Raw genomic sequence first — 20,380 nt, 5'->3', positions numbered from 1 at the left:
GCAGGTTAAAGTGAAAATGAACGTGACACCATACGTAATAAATATACATGTAATACCTATGATAAATTTGTACATTATCACTCTACCAATATGTATGATACTGTATATCCGTATCCTGTAACAATATCCAAGGATACAGCGTTACTTGTAGTGACGACATGTGGCAGGTTACAGTGAAGATAAGTGTGATATACGTAATAAGAGCCATTCCTGAAATATGTCCGCATATACACTGCCACACAAACAGTAGATTTCTGTATTAAGTCCTTACGCTCCTGCCATAACAATAGCCTAAGACACTGCGTTATTTGTGGGGAGTGCCGACATGTGGCAGGTTGAGAGAGGAGAATGAGCGTCATCGTATCCCACTGCGTCAGTTTACCGCAGTGTAGCTTAACAGGCAGCCTCGCATCCTGTCCCCTCCACCCTCGTTCACTTCATTACCACCTCAGCCTCTCCCTCGCCAGCTGCATTGTGGAAGTGTGTAGGTGTCAGAGATGTGTTGGTGTGTTCATTTACTTGCTAACATGTACAGTGGTCTCGTTTTTTCGAAGCATATGCCAAGTTTACTAACAGCAAGTGTTAGTGTGTGTGTTCAAGTAGGTGTTTACACTGACCTAAAAAAGTGGTAGTTTTTGTTCGGGCCATATACTTAATTTACCAGCTGCGTTGTGTGTATATGTTTCTGCGATGCTCTGGTGTGTTGATATATTCCCTAGCGTGGAAAAGGGTCTCGTTTTTCGAAGTATATATCGGATTAACTAGCCGTGGTGTTAGTTTGTACGAAGGTGTTATCCCCTGACCTAAAAATGTTGAACTGAACTTACACGTTTGCTAACGTGAAAGGTGACACGGGTATTTGAGGTAGATATTACACCAGTTGTATATTAGGAGAGTGAGGGTGTTACAGATGCCCTGGTGTGTTTATGTGTTTAATTCGACAAGTGACACTGTATTTTGAGGTATGTTTAGATTTGCTTTGTTAATGTAATATGTGCGTGGGAGGCTTTTTTTTATGTAATATTATTAATTCAGATACCACTACCAGCTGCACTGCTTGTGTGTGTGTGTGTGTGTGTGTGTGTGTGTGTGTGTGTGTGTGTGTGTGTGTGTGTGTGTGTGTGTGTGTGTGTGTGTGTGTGTGTGTGTGTGTGTGTGTGTGTGTGTGTGTGTGTGTGTGTGTGTGTGTGTGAGACCGGAAAACTGATACTGTCTTCCGAGGCATTCACCACCTGCATTTTATGTGTGTGGGGGGTGGGGGTCTAATATTACTGGTGACTTGTACTAATTGACATGAAAATTAGAGCCGTTATTCGAGGTCTATAACATTATCAATGGTACTTCATTTACCAGCAGCAATGTCAGTGTGTGTGTGTGTGTGTGTGTGTGTGTGTGTGTGTGTGTGTGTGTGTGTGTGTGTGTGTGTGTGTGTGTGTGTGTGTGTGTGTGTGTGTGTGTGTGTGTGTGTGTGTATGTGTGTGTGTGTGTGTGTGTGTTGTACTAGTTCTGGTGTGATTATACAACTGATTTTCTGAAAGTGGTGCTACTGTTCTGGTATACATCGCCACTACCCCATCAGCTGTATTTCAGGTACATGTGGGTGTCTTGAAAGCTCTGGCTAGTTGAAATATTTGTTGCCCTGAAAGTTATACTGTTAATAGATGCATATTTTCATGACACTACCCTTACCAGCTGTGGCATAAGGGTGTATGGGTGTCCTCGAAGCCCTAATTTGATAAACTACAATGAGAAAGTAATGTCTCACCAGCTGTGTAATTCGTGCTATGAATGGCTTTATGGATATGTGATTTTTTTTTCCTATAGTGACTCAACCACTGTCATCCACTAAAGGAAATACAGAAAAGGTGGGAATTTCAAACACTATCACACACGTCATGTTAGATGCATTTCCTGATTATAAGTGAGGAACTTTCCTAAACAGTAAAGCGGTTTGTTAAAAGAAATATAATGTATCGGTCAAAAGTGTTTAGTGCAAAAAGTCATACAAAAATCTTACGTGGATATACTATATGGTACTAAGTGAAACATAATCCTAAAATGTATTAATTGGATCTAAATTAAAAATTGAAGTATTCTCAGTTACGTCAAGCACAATCATACAAGTATTGCTGGGTATAAGCTATAGCTTAATAATTCGAAGTAATGTCTTCTCAAGTATCTACGATTGTCCAGTTTCAAGGCAAGTTAGCATCCATGAAGTGTTACTTCAAGCAGGACCAGCTTGTAAAATGAGTAACACTGCGATCCGAAGTGAAACATACTCTTTAACCATTTAAGCCATTGCCCAGTGGAAGAGAAGTGCAACATTCTGAGGCACTGTTTCAAGCACTACCATACACACACTGTCGGATGTATAGATTTATGCTATTATGTGAAGAAAAAATAATATCCTGTCATTAACATAGTCCATCATATTAACAGGAGTGTTTATTGGATGCCCTAACACACAAGCCCCATTGGATACTTGGCGTCTCGTGACAACACTGAGCATACAGAGCGATGTGGTTCCCCTTCCGGATGCAGCGTCTGTGTGCAGTGGCGTGGACGGTGATGACTGTGACCTTGACTGTGGGCTGCTCGGAGATGTCGCCTTGGTCTGTGAGCGGTAGGTAGACTACAGTATGTTAAACATCTCTGTGCGCTGCTTGTTATTTCTCTTGCCTTGCGCACACAAATATTTTGTATATTTTATTTCTATTTTCCGCATACTAATGAATCAATCTCCATATTCTGCACTTTTTGGACACATATTGGTCTTTGTTATTTACTAATTTTGCGTAGTCTTATAATCATGGCAGTCTCCGTTTTCCTCATGGAAACTGAACTGAAACAATGGCTAAATTTTCATCAAGTATGTGTCAGTGAGTCCTACATTTGCTCTCTTGTACTCACTCCTGCTTGGCTTTCAGCGACAGCGTTCCCTGTTGTGTTGGCGTTGTACTGAATAGTAAATAATCTACATTAAGAACGCTCTCACATCTCACCCACTCTCTCTTCATACTAATGCGTGCCTAGATATCGTTCCCTTTCAATCCTTTGGTTTATTATTTGTTGTTTATATAAATACTTCATTGCTCATCCTGATGCTCTGGGGGGTCATTCTCACCCACTTTCTTATTCTTCTTCTCGAGCTCCGAAAATGGCATCAGAGGGTTTCATTATTCACTGTCTTTATATTGATCGTCATGGTGTAGATTAGTATTTATGACCGCAATTGTATTCTCATTTAAACTATTATTGTTACGTTGCCTTGTACCTGCTCCACTGTGTGAACGATCATTATTTCAACCTATATTTGCCACTTTATGATTCCTTGCCCTTTTTCTTTTTCTCAACCCTCTTGTCCTACAGAGATATCGTTGCTCAAAGTGCTGGAACTTGTACTAATAGTAGTAGTAGTAGTAGTAGTAGTTCCAATTCCAGGTGTATCTGAACCTGAACAGAGTGAACTGCTGGATACAGTTGCCCTTCTGTAGTCCGCTATCAATTTTTCGGGGAATAAGAGTGGGTGATGAGGGATGTTTGTGTAACAAGGCAGTAGAACCACCCAGTTATATTGGTGCCACCACATGAAGGCGCCTCTCTCGAGCACTTGGCACTAGTACTAATCGGTAAATATTGGTGAGTACTGAGACATCAAATGATCTGCCTTAATGACCTTCGTGTAGCTGGTATTATTCTAAGCCCATTTTCTCCCCCCACAGACTGCAGTGTTAATGGCGACCCTCAATTACACCCAATTAGCTACTATGACCTGCGTCTACTTATCCTCAAGAACCTCAGACAAATGACGACCTCTTTATGGCTCATCATTCGCGGCAGTTCTACACATTCAGACGATTGGTGTGGCCTTGAATCGGGTATTCTGTATCAGGTACTCTCGTGATCACTCATTTCTTTACCCTCCTGGCCAAAGGAAGGCGGAAGACAGGAGTGGTGCAAGGACAAACTAATGAATAATAAGGGTTTAGTGGTGTGTGTGTGTGTGTGTGTGTGTGTGTGTGTGTGTGTGTGTGTGTGTGTGTGTGTGTGTGTGTGTGTGTGTGTGTGTGTGTGTGTGTGACAAGACGCCAATATCTACTCCCTTGCTTTTTCTCCAGCCTTATCCTCCATTACCCTCTCGCCAGGGGGGGTAAAAAAAAACTAATAATCCTGAAAACATAATCAGAGACAAATATTCGCCAAGTTAGGAAGAACCTGTATTAGTGAAAGGGTTAATGAAGACTGTACCTAACCCGTCCAGTCCAAAAGGTCTCTCCTAAGCTGAAGGAGACGCCTGGAGGTGGCAAGAATGAATTTAAAAAAAACGTCAATTGAAGTGAAAAGGTTAGCTTGTATAAAACAGAGCTTGGTTATACATTTATCTTCTCTCTTGCTGGTATCATGTATTTCACGATGAAACTAGAATATACACTAACCTCTTTAGCTTGAACATTTATTATATGTTTCATTTGATATCTTACTGGGTCGGAAAAGACTTAGGGATGATAATGGTGGTGATGGTAGAGGTCGGGATGATGATGATAATGATGGAAAAGGTCGGAATGATGATGATGATGATGACGATGGAAATGGTTGGAATTATGATGATGATGATGATAATGATGAAAAGGAGGTCGGGATAATGATGATGATGATGATGATGATGATGATGGAGGAGGTCGGAATAATGATGATGATGATGATGATAATGATGGAAAGGAGGTCGGGATGATGATGATGATGACGATGATAATGATGAATTATTTTCCCCAGGTGAAAGCCCAAACTTCCACGAGTAACAACTTCACCTTCATCCCTCCTGAGCCTAACAGTCTAGTACACTGCCACAGCGAATACCTCCAACTCGAACCCAACTCTTATGGTTTCGTCTCCTGTGCTGAAAGTATGTATTTGTAAGACTGACTATGTTCTTTTCACTTTAACCTGGTTTGTAGCAAGAAAGTAACACTATCATTTTGGTGTTATGTTTTGTCAACTTCTAACTAAGCCTCTCTCCTCGTTAACTCTTTCAGGATCTTAAGGCTGACTATAATCTGTTCACTTTTAACCTGGCCTAAAATTGCCGTTTCTCCATCTTGAATAATGAGCCGTTACAAAGATTAGCACTATAATACGGTTAAATATTCTACCCTGTTCATTTTCATTTGGTGTTTTTCTTGAATGCTGAGGAATATTAAGATATTAACTCCTGAATATAGTGTTATACTCCTTTCTGTTTTCTTTAACTTGACTGAATACTGGCATCACTACATCTATAACACTGAGCTGCAACATGAGATTAACGCTAGGATTTTTTTATACTCAAATTTGTTCACGCTGACGACCTGAAATTGCCATCTCTCATCATTAATGCTGATCCGTAACAAGAGATTATCATTAGAATTAGGTGTTAACAGCGTCTACTTTTACTAAGCCTCTGTCCACGTAAACACTCTCGGAATCCAATGACTCCTTCTTTAGCTGAATAAAATTAAACAGAATAAATCTACATTGTTCTGACTGTGAGTGGGCTACTGCTAGCCTACATCTGCCCACATTTCCAACTGGTTACAGCCAGGAATATGGGAGATTGACTAGAAATGGGGAAGAGAATACGGGGAGGAGGACAAGTGAGAAATTGATGATGAAATGGAGAAGTAGGACGGAGAGGTATCTTGAGTGAAGTTGATGTGAGGTGGAGGGAAGGTTGTCTGACGGCATTTAAAAGACTAGAGGTTTTATCATGTTGAACAGATTCGTGGGGCCGTAACCTTTAAAAAAAAATCCCCAACTAAGGAATTGCCCAAGAAAGGGATACTCGAGATATGCCCAAATAAAGCTTATTTAACACAGCTTAAGCGGTTTTGTTTACCGTGCACTAAACGGTGGCAGCGTGATGAGGTGATAATATTATGACGTCTGGAGAAGGGAGGAGTGAGAGTGACATCGTCGCACAGGGGCTGTCATTTCATGAAGAAAATTCATGTGCACTATGTAACCGTATTTTACAACAGGATAGAAGAAATCAATACCACATTTATGCAGCGCGTCCACTGTATTATTATGACATAAACCGTGCTACAATAATAAAGGGAGAAACCAGTGGTATTTTCCTGCTTATTGTACAGTTTCCCTGAAACATATACAAGTACAGTTTATTAAAAAATTATGATGGAGGGGGGGCATACCATTCACTCACTTAATTTAGTGCTACATTCAGGTAACTATTCAATGAATAATAAGTCTTCTTTTTATTTTCTCAGCAAACCGCTTAATCGTTGGAGGTAACCACGATTCATAACTGAATGGACGCTCACATGTTCGCATTCACGTCTGTGGCGAACTATACTGATGGACAAATTCCTGTTCATCGTGCGGTACAATTAGGGACCTGGATGAAAATCTGACTGTTGAGGATCAAGCATATTCCTCTGTGTTGCTGACATTTTTTTGCATCATCTCTGTGATCCTGACATGGACTTTGTATCTTCTTTGGGATCCTGATATTGATTTTGTATTTTTTTTATTTTTTATTTACACTAGCATGTCCTCCTGTACGCCTTACACCGACGTTCATTTTATTACTTTGACCCGGATGCTCAGTTTGCATTTTCCTCTTAGCCTCTTAGTCGCTAACATTGAATTCTCATTTTCCTTCGTAATATTGGCACTGATTTGACATTTTCCTTTGTAACCCTAACACTGACTTTCCCATTTCATTTTCTAAGCCTAATATTCATTTATAGATTTGACCCTCACATTAATATTTCATTTTCACCTTCGAGAATGACGTTGTTCTAATATTTTCCTCATTGACACTGGCTCCCAGTTATTATATTCCTTAATGGATCTTCTATATATATTTTTCACATTCCCTTGTGAAGCTGACAATGACGTAGCAATTTTCTTTAAAACTCATGCACTGACTTTTCACTGTAGTGTTTGACCGTAACTTTGTGCTTTTTTTCTTTGTGGAGGTGTTGGCATTTTTTTTATATACTGATTCTGTACTTTACTTTGACGCATTTTCACTGATTAAACATTTTCCTAACTGACTTAACAATGATTCTGCTTTTTCCCTTGTAACAATAAAGGCATATTTCGGATTGACAATAATGGCATATTTTTGATACCGACCGAGAATTTTCTCCGTAACTCTAACACTTAGTATTCTTCATTCTTAGCTTAAAACTGATTGTTAACTTTTCCTGTGACCAGTGATGGCATATTTTTAGATATCGAAAATGTACGTTGTTTATAATCCTAATATTAACTCAGCATCTTCCTCGTTGAGCTTAGCACTGACATAGCATTTTTATTGGCTCTTGGTGGGTCAAAAGCTGTAAGAGGATTTTTCATTACCCTCTGTGTTTCTTACATTAACGTCTTCCAACAGAGAGGCACGACGTAGCGGCGGCAGTCGACAGATGGTGGAACTCCCTACCCTTCGCATACACCCTCGAAGTGGGAGTGGCAGTGGGTGTGGTGGTGGGTGTGGCGGCTGTGGTGGGCCTGGGTTTGTGGGTGAGGAAAAGGAGGAGAACGAAGGGCCAGGTGGTCATCGGTTCATAATACTAACACCACAACAGAAACGGTAAAAAATATAAATACTCTACCTACCAGTATCTACAGTACGAGCACATACAGCAAATGGAAACAATGACAGAAAATGCTTTATACAATATATTCTTAAACCACAGAGAAAGCAGTGGCGCAGATTGATTCGCATAAAGACCTATGTACCACCACAACAAATAACGCAACGACTTAACCAAACAACAATACAGTATGCTTTCCTTATTGGAGCAAAGATATCCGTAGACAGAAGAGCGCAGTCATCGAGTAACCATGATACAATATTAATGCAAGCGACATTCAAAAGACCTGTTTAAAAGAGTAATGTCAAGCTGTGTGTGTGTGTGTGTGTGTGTGTGTGTGTGTGTGTGTGTGTGTGTGTGTGTGTGTGTGTGTGTGTGTGTGTGTGTGTGTGTGTGTGTGTGTGTGTGTGTGTGTGTGTGTGTGTGTGTGTGTGAAGTTTCGCACAAATTAGTTCACTTCCTCACTCACAAAAATGCAATAAACGATCACATTCCAAGGGAGGGGGAAGGTCACAGAATCTTCCCTCCTCAAGCCTGTTTTTCCCCTTGTCCCTTTTACCCAGTAGTACAATTGGGGACTTGAATGCAAAGCGACTACGGTGGGTCTTTTTGTAGGGGCAGAATGACTTAGAAAATAACTGATTGTCGTCCATATTGACCTTCGCGGAGTCGACAGGCATGAAACTTAAGCTTTCTTTTTTTCAAGGGAGGTAGAGAATGAAGAACCTTCCCTCTGTAAATCGGAAATTCATGGTGCTTATCCACCTTAGTAACCCATGGCCAGTCAGTAGAACATATACCTATTTTAAGAAGCAAACTAGTCACACTGCGATCATGTACACATATAAAAGCATGGGGTATGGAGCACTTTAGGCTAGATGCATATTAAAGTGGGCAAATTTTCACACAGATTAATTTTATTTCGTTCAGTTAGGGAGAAAGTTCGCCGAATAATCCACTTCTGTTTCACACTGCCCTCTGCTGGCTAATCTACCTAAGCTGAAAGATATATTATAACCCTGCCCACTAATGGCCTTTGATGATCCTCTGATAATGTGTGCATCAGGGAGGGCACTGATGAATATTCCGTAAGTGTGAAGTAAACCTGTGGATACTTAGAAGAATATGTCCCAGACTGTATAATAACTCACATTAATATTACCGTACATAATCTTTCCTGCCATTTTATTTTACTACAGATGTCCAAATAGAAAATAAAAAACGGGATCCAGCTCTTACATTTGCACCCACATCACATGGAGACCTGTTAAACAACCTTGCCTATCCTATGTTTTAAAATGTTAACCTTGTCACCCACGGGATGTCTTTTTCTCGCTACTCTTTTAACACCAGACGACTTGATTACCTTAGATTTATTTTCTAGAGGGATTTAGTAGACTTCATTATCCCCTACAGCTTCAGAGCTTCAGAGATCTTTCTTAGGCTTAATATAATGGACTAGATGCCGGAATAATAAGAAAAGATTTGACGTCTGGTTAGAAGAGTTAACTGACGAAATGCTGTACTCTCTCTCTCTCTCTCTCTCTCTCTCTCTCTCTCTCTCTCTCTCTCTCTCTCTCTCTCTCTCTCCTAAAGTGAGGTTACTAGACGAAACCCCAATCCAGTAGGAAGTTTCACCTCTTCAAGGGCAGAGAAAGTTCTGGTTTTGCACCCCGATCCGTAGCATTAGTCTAGGGACCTGTTTAAGTTGACGGCCTTGTTCTAGGTGGCATTGGAAGCTTCGTAGCACCATCTTCTTAGCGACTTATTAAGCATATTACACTTTGATATTTTCCTCTATGTTATCTGTCTACCTATCTGCCTGTTTGTCTATCTATCTATCTATCTATCTAGTATCCGTATAGCTTGTCACTAGCGTACAGGAGGATAAAAGGAGTAATGCGTAAAATAAATCGCTATGGAAGACCTGTTACGAAATCTCCAAAGCTGAGAATACGACTCTATGTTCGATTTTAATTTCGATGTGGAAAGGCCCTAAGTCCCATAGTCTCGTCGGTTAAGGAAATTCCTTAACACCTCTTCCTAAGCGATTTATTTTGCTTTGTCTTACTATCCTCTTCTGTATCATTTCAACAACTCAAATTCCACAATACTCGGCATAAATAACATACAAATTACTACAAACCAGCCGTATCCATGAATAAATCGCTAAGGATGAGGTGCTTGGGATCTTCCTTAAATGATGAAAAGACGGACTTAAGACTCACTATGCCCCTTAAATTATTGTAGACTTCTATACCACCCTGAGCCACAAATGTAATGTTATGTAATCTTCAGTGCCACTCAGACCTTCATTACACTGACGCGTATTTTATTACGGAGACGATTTGTTTGTGGCCACCCCTCACGGGACTAAGGCGTCTGGCAATAATAGAGAGAGAGTATTTTATTACGCTCTTATTATCTCCAGACGATTTTGTTCAGCTTAGGGAAGGCCTCTGAAGCAGGAGTTTGACATAGCTTACATTAACCCCTCCCCTGGTAGAGGTCTTGTCTTGAACAAAATCGTCCGGAGTTAAGAATTTGCCGGAATAAAACGTGGTCCTACTGATTTTTTTTTTTTTTTTTTAGCTTGCCATATTCTTCCCAGCAACCAACATTATAAGGTTTATGGCCAACGCTATAAACTCCTGTATATATATTATCCTGTAAATAAATATTTATGCTTGGATGAACCTGATTTTGATTCTCCTACTTCTCATGAAACGGCTTCTGCTTAAGGACACCACCGTTAAGATGAATTAGATTGTCTCACTTGAGCTAGAAAAAAAAGTTGAAAAATTATTTAAAAAAAAAAAAAAAAAAAATGGGGCTGGGGAGATTACTTCTGTGATATAGGTCTACAATGAGTTGTATATGTGCAGTAAAATTTATGCAATAGGTGGGGAAGCACCATCCACTCATTTATTGTACTGTAGTCTATTTCAGGTGATATTTAAATGGTGACAAGCCAAATGTTTTTTTTTTTATAGCCCAGGAAATCGTATGTTACGTTTGATGGTAACTATACACACACACACACACACACACACACACACACACACACACACACACGCCTGGCTGTCTAGTAGACTTAGGCGCCAACAGGATGTGGATCACAGGGGTTCACAGCTGAGGGGTGGTTGGGGTTTCTTACAAAATGCCTCTCAGGAAAGACCGGCTGGTCGCTGTTGAAATGTCTGGCCTAATAAATCTAGCTTCGGGCACCTGCATTCCTGATGGGGGAAACAAAGGACTAGATGACAGACTGATAAACTAAGAACTCCTTCCAATCGATGACGCCCTCTTTCATTTTATTTTTCTTATCTCCTCATGACTTCTTCAGCTTAGGCGAGATTTTCGACAAGGATGGAATGGAAATAGTCATGCTTAATCCCTTCAGTACAAGATACCTTTCCCAAGTCTGGAGATGGCAAAACAAGGAGATAAGTAAATTAAATAAAGCATTGTCGTACTCAAGAGGTTAACACTCTCAAGCCTCTAGTACTGGCTCTAAGGTGAATGAGATAGCCTGATATTAGCTGGACAAGATGACAAGAGTTGTTCCGACCACACGAGAGCTAAACTGCCTGACCAGGCCAAACAAAAGATAATTTGACCCCTTTCTGTCAGTGGATATCTTGATTGTATTTTCCTGCAGTTCTCTTCAGTTATATACAGACCTTTTGCAGTGATCGGGTTCAAAAAAGGCTGTATTCAACCCTCCCCCCCTTTCAAAAATTCTCATGATATACGAAAAAAATACAGCTGAAATATAGCCTTATACGGATGACGTCCTAAGGCTGAAGAGACTAAAGTAATACATTATTTAAGCAACTTCACCATCACTATAAATGAGATTAGTCACTAAATCAAAGATTTAATTGTTAAATTTTTCAGTATCGGCAGTTAAACCATTACTGCAAAAATCTACGCAGGGATTTAACCTATTTACATGTCGATTTTATTTAGTGATCACAATTGTCGAAGAAGTAATAATGATATTCTTCTTTAGCTGTGAAGTTTGACTTAGGAATTACGGTATATTCTGCCTGTCACTAGACACCTCAAGCAGAAAAAGGGTAAGATTCGACTATTATCAGTTGGGTCAGAGTTTCATGTTAAAAGAATTGACCTCTAACCTTAGCATCGCTACATTATTATTCTGTTATCAAAATATCTCTTCAGCTACTTCCCCACTTACCAATATTTATTTTAATTATAATAGACATAACCTTAACATTTTAACCACTCAGTCCTGGCAAGAAAACACTAATAATAAAAAAGTGTAATGGGAGCTTGGCGTAAAAATAAATCAGCGCAGAGTGGGATGCAGAGAGCGGGCAACACCATCCACCTGTTAGACAACTTTCACTTGCTGGCCTGGCTCAAGGTTACTATCTGGTCCACTCCCATGCCCTCCCTTCCTGTCTCACTATTTTTTGTTCTTCTCCCCTCCTGCCTTTTTCCCTGCCTGCCTCCTTCCCTCCCTACCTCCCTGTCTCATTCCCTGCCTCTTTCCCTCCCTGCCTGCCTCCCATTTTTCCTCCCTCCCATCCAGCCTCACCCTATTCTGCTTTCCTCCTTTCCTGCCTTCCTCCCTTACTGCCTCACCCTTTTTTATCTCCTTCCCCTCCTACCTCCCTCCCTCGTATTTCCCTTCCTGCCTCATTCATGCAATGTCACAGGAGGGTTATGAAAAAAGGAGGGTACGGTACATGCATGGGATCACTGACGGTGAAACAGCAGAGTGTGGCAGCAGACAATGAAATGCTGTAGGTTAGGAGGAGACACTGACGGTAAAACAGAAGGCAGTGGTAGTCGACAGTGGTGTTATGCATGTTACGAGCAGGTGATGCAGAAAACAGCGAAGGCAGACAGTGGTATGGTGCTGGTTAGGAGGCGGGGATGGAAGATAAAAGACCCACCGGCAGTCGATAAAACAGAAGGCAGTAGTTGACAGTGGTGTGACGTAGTTTTGGTTTATTGTTGGGGACAGGCTTTAGGTTGAGAGTTTTCACCCCACCAACTCATATCAGTCGCTTCCTTCCCTCTCTCCTTCATTGTGTGTGTGTGTGTGTGTGTGTGTGTGTGTGTGTGTGTGTGTATCCGTCCCTGCAGCTATAAGGCAGGTTAGCACAGGTCTAAGGTCATTACCGCAGAAGCTCGGCCAAGGACAACAGAGACCCTATAGAAAGTGAGACTGGATAGCCGCCATGTTGGTGCAGCGAAAGGATATTTGCTGAGCTTCACTCAAGTTCGTATAAAGATCAGTGACCGCAGCTAGATAACACCTAGTCACTATTACTGTTCAGATTATAAGGAGCATTTTTGACCATTTGTTATGCTATGCTTTCACATGTGATGCTTTCTTAATAATATTTTTTCTCTGCGCTTAAGTTAGGCGTATTTCTAGGCATTTAAACACCAGTAACGAGTTGCCAGACGACGCTAGACCAAGGACGAGATGGAGGGATAATTTGGAGAGGTACCGGTATGTGTGAGAGGGGTGTGTGAGCTGGAGGGTCAGCGAAATGGCGGGGGACAGGACGACATGGAGGCGATTTGTCTGTGGCCACCCCTTACGATTAAGGTGTCTGGCTATAGAAAGATAGTGTTTACTCATATAGCCAGCAGTTTTTAACACTGATAATGTTCTGGTTGAATTTAAAAGATTGTTCCTGATATTCATAACTGTGGTAAAGTGGTTACCATCAACATATCACCTAAGTCTACCTCCCTATGCGGATTAGAAGAGAATTGGCTTTCTTTAGAATACTGGTATAGTCTCACCAATCTAAAACCAAGGTTTGGGTGGAGTCCAGCCGGGGATTTCCCGGCGTACAGCGCTGCCTTGTTTCCTATACTCTAATTGGGTAGTGGCTGACCTGACACCGTTAGAGTTCGTCCGCTCACACCTCGCCACCTGGCCTGACATGACTTCACCCACTTCTGTGTGTGTGTGTGTGTGTGTGTGTGTGTGTGTGTAAAGACAAACTAATTTAAGTTATATATATAACAGAAAGTGAACAGTGGAAGCACGTGACAGAAGCTTAAATCTCCCTCCAATGGCTCTGGATGTTGCCGCTCGTGAGTGTTTTAACTTATTTATTTCTATTAAGAAAATAGCGTATGTTCTACTGATTCCTTCAAATTATATTATAAACGTAATTGTTACATTACTTACCCAACTTAGAACTATCGTGAAAGTCGGTAAAAGTAACTACATTTTATTCAGCAACACTGTAAAATATGTATGCCACGTTTCTTTATTGATGTACAAGAGCCATATGCATTACAAGTTTACCTTCCTTTGATATGCTAGAATACTTACGTTTATATTGTATTAGTATGTGTGTACCTATCTGTGATGCCTATTACATATATAACAGAATCTACTCATCGCTCGTTTAGGAAGTATGGCATGGCTGCACCCAGCGCCAGACCCCACCCAAACCTTGGTTTTAGATTGGTGAGACTATAGCTATAGAGTTCACAAAGTGAAAATGAACATTAATTTGGGAATTATGTCAGTTCAGTGACATTATACCATATTATACATACGGTATCTCACGCTGCATTACTATAGATTCATAGAAGCTACTGCAGTGCTTTGTTCAACAAAACATTCAACTACAATATCACAAAGATAAGGCTTAGGCTATGCAGTACCGTATCTCTCTCTCTCTCTCTCTCTCTCTCTCTCTCTCTCTCTCTCTCTCTCTCACACACACACACACACAAAATGACATTCATTAAGGATTTGTAAAGGCTGCATATTAATTCAGCCGTGACAAAACTTTAATAATAGGCATTTTATAAAATGTTTTAACCTACAGTATCACATGACAAATGGTAAACATATAAAGTTGTATCTATGTAAAATATCTGATATATACAATGATGGGGCAAAAAGGATTGGATGCTGAATGGATGGTTGAATATAACAGCTTCCACAACAATATATTACATAGGCCATACATACAGTATACTATACTGTATAACAGATATAATCCAATCATGGTAACTATACTACCCTATGCAGTATAATCACCGACCTAAATTGGTTAGTGTATTTCAATGTTTCTTAACCTATGGTATGACAGCATCACAGTCATTTATAAATGTGAGGACTGGTTAGGTATATACGTATAGTAATACAATTTCGTCATAATAAAAAACATCCGTCATTCAGCATGTTGATAAGAAAAAATCAAATAAGGTACCATCATCATTACCCATGTTTCATAACCTGCAGTCTACAGTAAAGAGTATGGACCCACATTATTGTATGTCTACTTCAGTATGTGGGTTTTATGTACAAACTACTGCATTTTTTTTTTTTTTTACCTAATCTGCAGTATGTATCATAAATGGTTGCAGTGCCATGTTTGATGCTGTACAACAAAAATCACACATACTCATTAAAAAAAAAAAAGTTGTAGCTCCAATACAGTATGTAGGTTTTAAGTACGTACATTAGGTATTAACTGTTTATGCATGATGTACCTTAACCTAACCTATATTATTTATCACAGATGATTAACAGTGTTGTATTTGGTGTTGCACATATTTTAATCAATGTAGTGCTGGCACTACTCTTAATTTTTTGGTATTCTCTTTACTTAGATATTGTTTTATGCATGACTGTGACATCTCTGATTAAAATATGATGTTAATAATGAACTGGCAACATTGAGGCATTTTGGAAGTTACTAAATATAATGAAAATTATATCCACTCCGACTTCACTAAGTTTTTCCCTTGATGAGATGCTACTCAAAAATAAATCAGCACAGGTCTTTAAGACTGCTTCTGTTTCTGAATGGCGATCTGATACAGCAGTGGATGGATACACTATAATTCCTTTCTTATAACTAGTATAGTCAACAAAAGCAGGTATTATCAATTAGATACATTTTTACTTTGTTTCATCTAAGGACCAACTATCAATTACTAACCTTATAAGAATTATTTTTTCACATCCAAGCCTTAGCCCTATACATGTACCCAACAGCAAAATGCCCAACATATATAGTACACAGTATCTTAGGCCAAATGCAGACAAAAGTCTTCTCTCAGTCACCAACCAAACTCTTCATTTTATTGCTAGTGAGGAAGTTAGAGGGGCTAAACAAAGTCCACCATATAAGCTACCTTATTTCCATTTCATTTACGAAAATATCCTGTATCCTCACTGCTTCTTTCAGTCTCCATAATGGTATAGCAACTCTTTTCATAAACGGGCAAATGCATATAAAATAAACAAAACTAACCTGACAGCCGATGACGCTAACTTTCAGACCAGTTTGCTCTCTTCACCTTGATTTCCTATAATTTCCTTCTTGTTGAATCACAAATAGTCGGAAAAGATGCACAGAAGGTCCATGAGTGTTACTGCACCAAATGCAGAACAACCAAGCGCTAATAAGGACAAAAAAAAAAAAAAAAGGACCGGTAAAAGTAACACATTGTCCTTCCATTGCGCCTACCAAGTCTTGTTTCTCAACATTACAATTACCATTCGGCAATTACCTTATCTCGGTATTGACGTGTACTCTGAAGTAAAATCCATATGTAGAGATGAATATTAAAAGGAAATCTTCAGTAGTTATAATTAACAAACTATACTACATTTAAAGCAACACATTATTTATCAACCAATCATGTATCACAGTAGATGATGAGATGTATTTATAGACGAATCTGCAGTCAGCCGGCATTCGGGCCGTGAGGTGTTTTCACAAATGTGGTGCCATGTTGGTCGACAAATCAACTAGCAGCTGAAAATATTAGCTGTCCAGTTTCTCTATCTCTAAGGTCTTATGCGAGGGGTATTAGCGAGTGAGTGAATAGGGAGGAAGGAGAGAGAAAGGGAAAGGGTCTAAGGACGTAATGAGTAGGCTAGTTGCTAGACAGGTGAAATGATGGTCTATACTTTGATTCCGTTCACTATGTGGATCTCTGATGCAGGTTAAAATCATTTAGAGGTAGTCCGACTAATTACATGCCGTAGATAAAAAAGTTATTGAGTAAAAGGGACTACGCCCTTTTTACTTTAACATGGCCTAAAATTGCCATCTTATCTTGAATGCTGAGCTGTAGCAGTAGATAAACATTAGAGTATGATGCTAGCCACGAAGATGTGGTTTTAGGGGCTGTAGAACCGCACGATTGAATTTCCGTCACTGAGCTACGTGAAATATTTGAAATCTAGACGAAGTTATGATGAAAGAACTTGAATAATGTTGATATTTACAGTACATTATAGAACTGAAGAGGTTAATAGAGGCTGTATCCAACTCTTGTGTCTGTAAGACACCTCCCCTGCACTGGATGAAATATGTTTGGGAGAAGAAAATGTTAGTAAAAGAAGGCTTTACACCGGAGGGTTTAAAAACTGCAATTGAATAAATGTGTGTTGCTGTCACTTCATGTAATTCTGTTAACATTTATTTTTAAGTACATCATATAATTTTAAAAATCTGTTTCCATTTTCGGCAAAACTACGAATATCTTCTATATACGTCTTCTTCCCTCGTCTGCCAGAAGGAAGTGACGTGTCAGTTACATGCGGAGATGAGCCGAGACTAGCAATGGAATCCTCACGCTCAAGGCAACATGATAGGATGGTTGGTCACGCTAGACTCACCGACGCTCCTACATCCTCTGCAGAAAAAGTGTGGCGTGTACAGTTGGTTACATATGTTCATTTAGCATTTCTCCTTTACTACTGTTCACTGTATCCTCTTCTGGGTCATATTTCTAAGCTGAGATAGGTTTTGTATGTTTCTTTGCCGGCAGTTGATTATATTAGACATGAAAGTGTTTGAGAAGAGATATGTGCCAGCAGGAACAGTTTTGCTTAATATTTCGCCTTGCCTTCCTTTCACTATCCTCTTTTGGGTTACATTCATAAGCTGGAAGAGGTTCTTTTTTTTTCTCTCAGGGAAAAAAGTGACGGACATGACCTACGTGTGAAGAAGCAGTGGCATAGTAACAGAACTTTTGCGCCTGTCTGTACGTCCCCAGCCGGAAACGTTTGGCGTGTTTATTTTAGGAAACAACTGGCTTTACGGTTTTGTCTTACACCCTTCAAACAGCTGACGTAGTTCGTATTTCACTCTTGTTACTTCTACACAACAATATGTAAATTAGGAGTCCATTTTAATAGAGAGGAAGTTAAGAAAGGCAATATCTAATCCCTTCAGTTTGAATATTCTCTTCTAAGCTCAATAAAATAGACTATAACTAGCAGAAACGCAATTTAACAAGACTAATGCATAATTTTGGAAGGGTCGACTTTTTTCGAGTGAAATGCATTTACCTTTGGGAAGTTAGTTTTTCTGAAATCGTACAGTTGCTCAGAGATGTGTCCTTATTTTCTCGCTGTTTATACTATCTTAGGAAGAAATGATGATGATGATGATGACGATGATGATGATGTTGATGATGATGATGTTGATGATGATGATGATGATATTCTGGAACAGTGAAAGAAACGTTTGCATATATCCATCAGGTACATCTTACATGTGCCTACTATTTAAATCCACTCATCCAGTCCTGTATTGCCCCATCAAGAGTGTTGGGCCGGGGGTTGGGTTTCTTAGCACCCTCAGACATTTAAGGTGAGTGACCATTTTCTCATCCCTGAATGACATTATGAGAGCAATAAACCTCAACTTCTTTAGGACTTACTCTTAATGGGCAGCAAATGGTTGGAGCGCCTTGACCCACTAAGCTACCACCTCACGGAAGAGCATTAATATAATATACGAACTGTATATACGATACATCTGTTTCGAAAGTACATCAACAACGCCCATCCTGAAACCATCCATCGCCTAGGTAAAGAGAAGTTTTTGATTGATTCAGCAGTCAGGAACTTCATCGAATGAGTAAATAGTGACTTCTTCCCCGTCCTCTCACTTATTTTAATATGCATGCTAATATCGTATGAATAAGCGGTTACAAGCCCGAGCAAATCAGGGTCTCGTAATATAGCCAATAATCATGATAGAACTAAGAATGACAGTATTCAGTAGATAGGGGACGCAATAACTGGAAACCTGTATTACGAGAACCAGTATCTATAAATTTGATGTGAGGGAATGTCACAGGTTGACAGCCAACACAGCCAATGGTTAGAAATTGCGATATCTCTTGTCCAACTGCATCATCAACTTCAAACTGTCGAATATATGATGGTAACAGTTATATTATCAATACATATGTAGACTTAATTAGTAGATTACAATGAACAATTTAATAGGCGTGTTCGTAAGGGGGGGGAAAAAAAGCACATCAGTATACAAGCAAACATGCCCCTGCCTCTGCGTGTACCGTAAAGCAGCAGCGAGTTTTTGTAACCGGCCGTAACAATACCGTTCAAGTGTAGACGGATAACTATACACAAACATGTAAAAGGTCTTCCTGCAGACTTACTACGTATAGTCGTGAGCAAAAGTTCCCCAACAGCCGTCTGCCTTCCTTGTGTCCTACCATCCATAGTCCTTATTCTTTCCCGGACGACAGAATGTATTTTTCTCCTATACAGGCTCTCCATGTAAAGCGAGGAGCACAAATATGAAGACAATCTTCTTTCATCATAGTGTCCTGTCTTCCACATTTCTCATTCCTCCCCAAGCGACTGAGACAGTATTCTCCCTTCCCATACTCGTGTGTTGTGTGCTTCATATTCCTGTCACATAATGATGGTTCACGTAACACCTTCCGTCGCACCAGCCGCCAGAAAAGTGTCTGTGAAGTTCTGCCCATGGCGATACCGGAAGAAAAAACTCATAAATACGGTCCATTGACGTCTCTGCAAAATACAGACTTCCAACGCACAGTGCTTGTGTTATAAATGAAAGGGCAATACCAGAGTCATGACTGATGGATCCAGGACAACTACTCAGCACATCACAGAGTTCCTCATTCCGCCTCCCAATAAGGTCGAACAACATGATCAACGCTACTAGTTGAGGGTCGTTTGCTTCATTTTTTACCACTGGTTTTTGTATCAGCGTCTCTATCTAAACAACTATGTGAGGACAAGAGTCAATACTGAATTAAAGGTGGTTTACTCTGTCATCTATTATATCCTCCAATATGTATACCGTCACCTTGCAGAGAGCAGCTATCAAGACTCACATGTAATTATAGTGTGTAGCAACTCAATCCTATGAGATGGAGCCGGGATTCCGAGAGCTTGAATGGCGTGTGAAAGAGTGTCTGGTCCATTTCACTTGGCATACTGTTGTAGTTCGCACACTTTCATATGTCCATTTTTCTTCTTCTCTGGATCCTAAATTATCCCATTCTTAGGCAGAAAAGAGAAGGTCATGATGATGATGATGATGATGATGATGATGGTGGTGGTTGTGGTAATGGTGGTGGTGGCGATTCTAATAATAATAATAATAATGATGATGATGATAATAATAAACCTCTTGTTAGCTACACCTTGAATTAATTATGACATTACCTAATTAAATGTGATATATGGTGCGTCTGAACCCTTATGCATCTTCTACAATCATATTTTGTGAGGAAAAAGTGTCTCTCCGTAGGTCATAGCATCTTGAAACTTCCTGGACAATGAGAGGACCTGTGTACACCCATTTCCTGGTGCGTATGTGTGTGTGTGTGTGTGTGTGTGTGTGTGTGTGTGTGTGTGAGACAGACAGACAGACAGACAGACAGACAGAGAGTTGCCACAGAGGAGTGTGTGTGTGTGTATTAAGGGGAGGACTCTGGTGCAGCGGTGACTTGTT

General features: G+C 40.0%; 1 long non-coding RNA gene across 1 annotated transcript; it reads left to right on the top strand.

Annotated features, from left to right (window-relative positions):
- Nucleotides 1–3,871: 3,871 nt before the first annotated feature.
- LOC145407870 (uncharacterized) lies at nucleotides 3,872–7,576 on the top strand. The gene is made up of 3 exons (XR_013898805.1): nucleotides 3,872–3,895; nucleotides 4,777–4,906; nucleotides 7,400–7,576. It is a non-coding gene; the product is annotated as an uncharacterized LOC145407870 (long non-coding RNA).
- The last annotated feature ends 12,804 nt before the right edge of the window (nucleotides 7,577–20,380 follow it).

Source organism: Coenobita brevimanus, chromosome 74, assembly GCF_032717465.1.
Source record: "Coenobita brevimanus isolate Jiangsu-jjx chromosome 74, ASM3271746v2, whole genome shotgun sequence".
In the NCBI taxonomy this organism is placed as follows: domain Eukaryota; kingdom Metazoa; phylum Arthropoda; class Malacostraca; order Decapoda; family Coenobitidae; genus Coenobita; species Coenobita brevimanus.
Note: the sequence above shows the minus strand (reverse complement) of the source record. Positions and strands in the feature narration are given on the sequence as shown.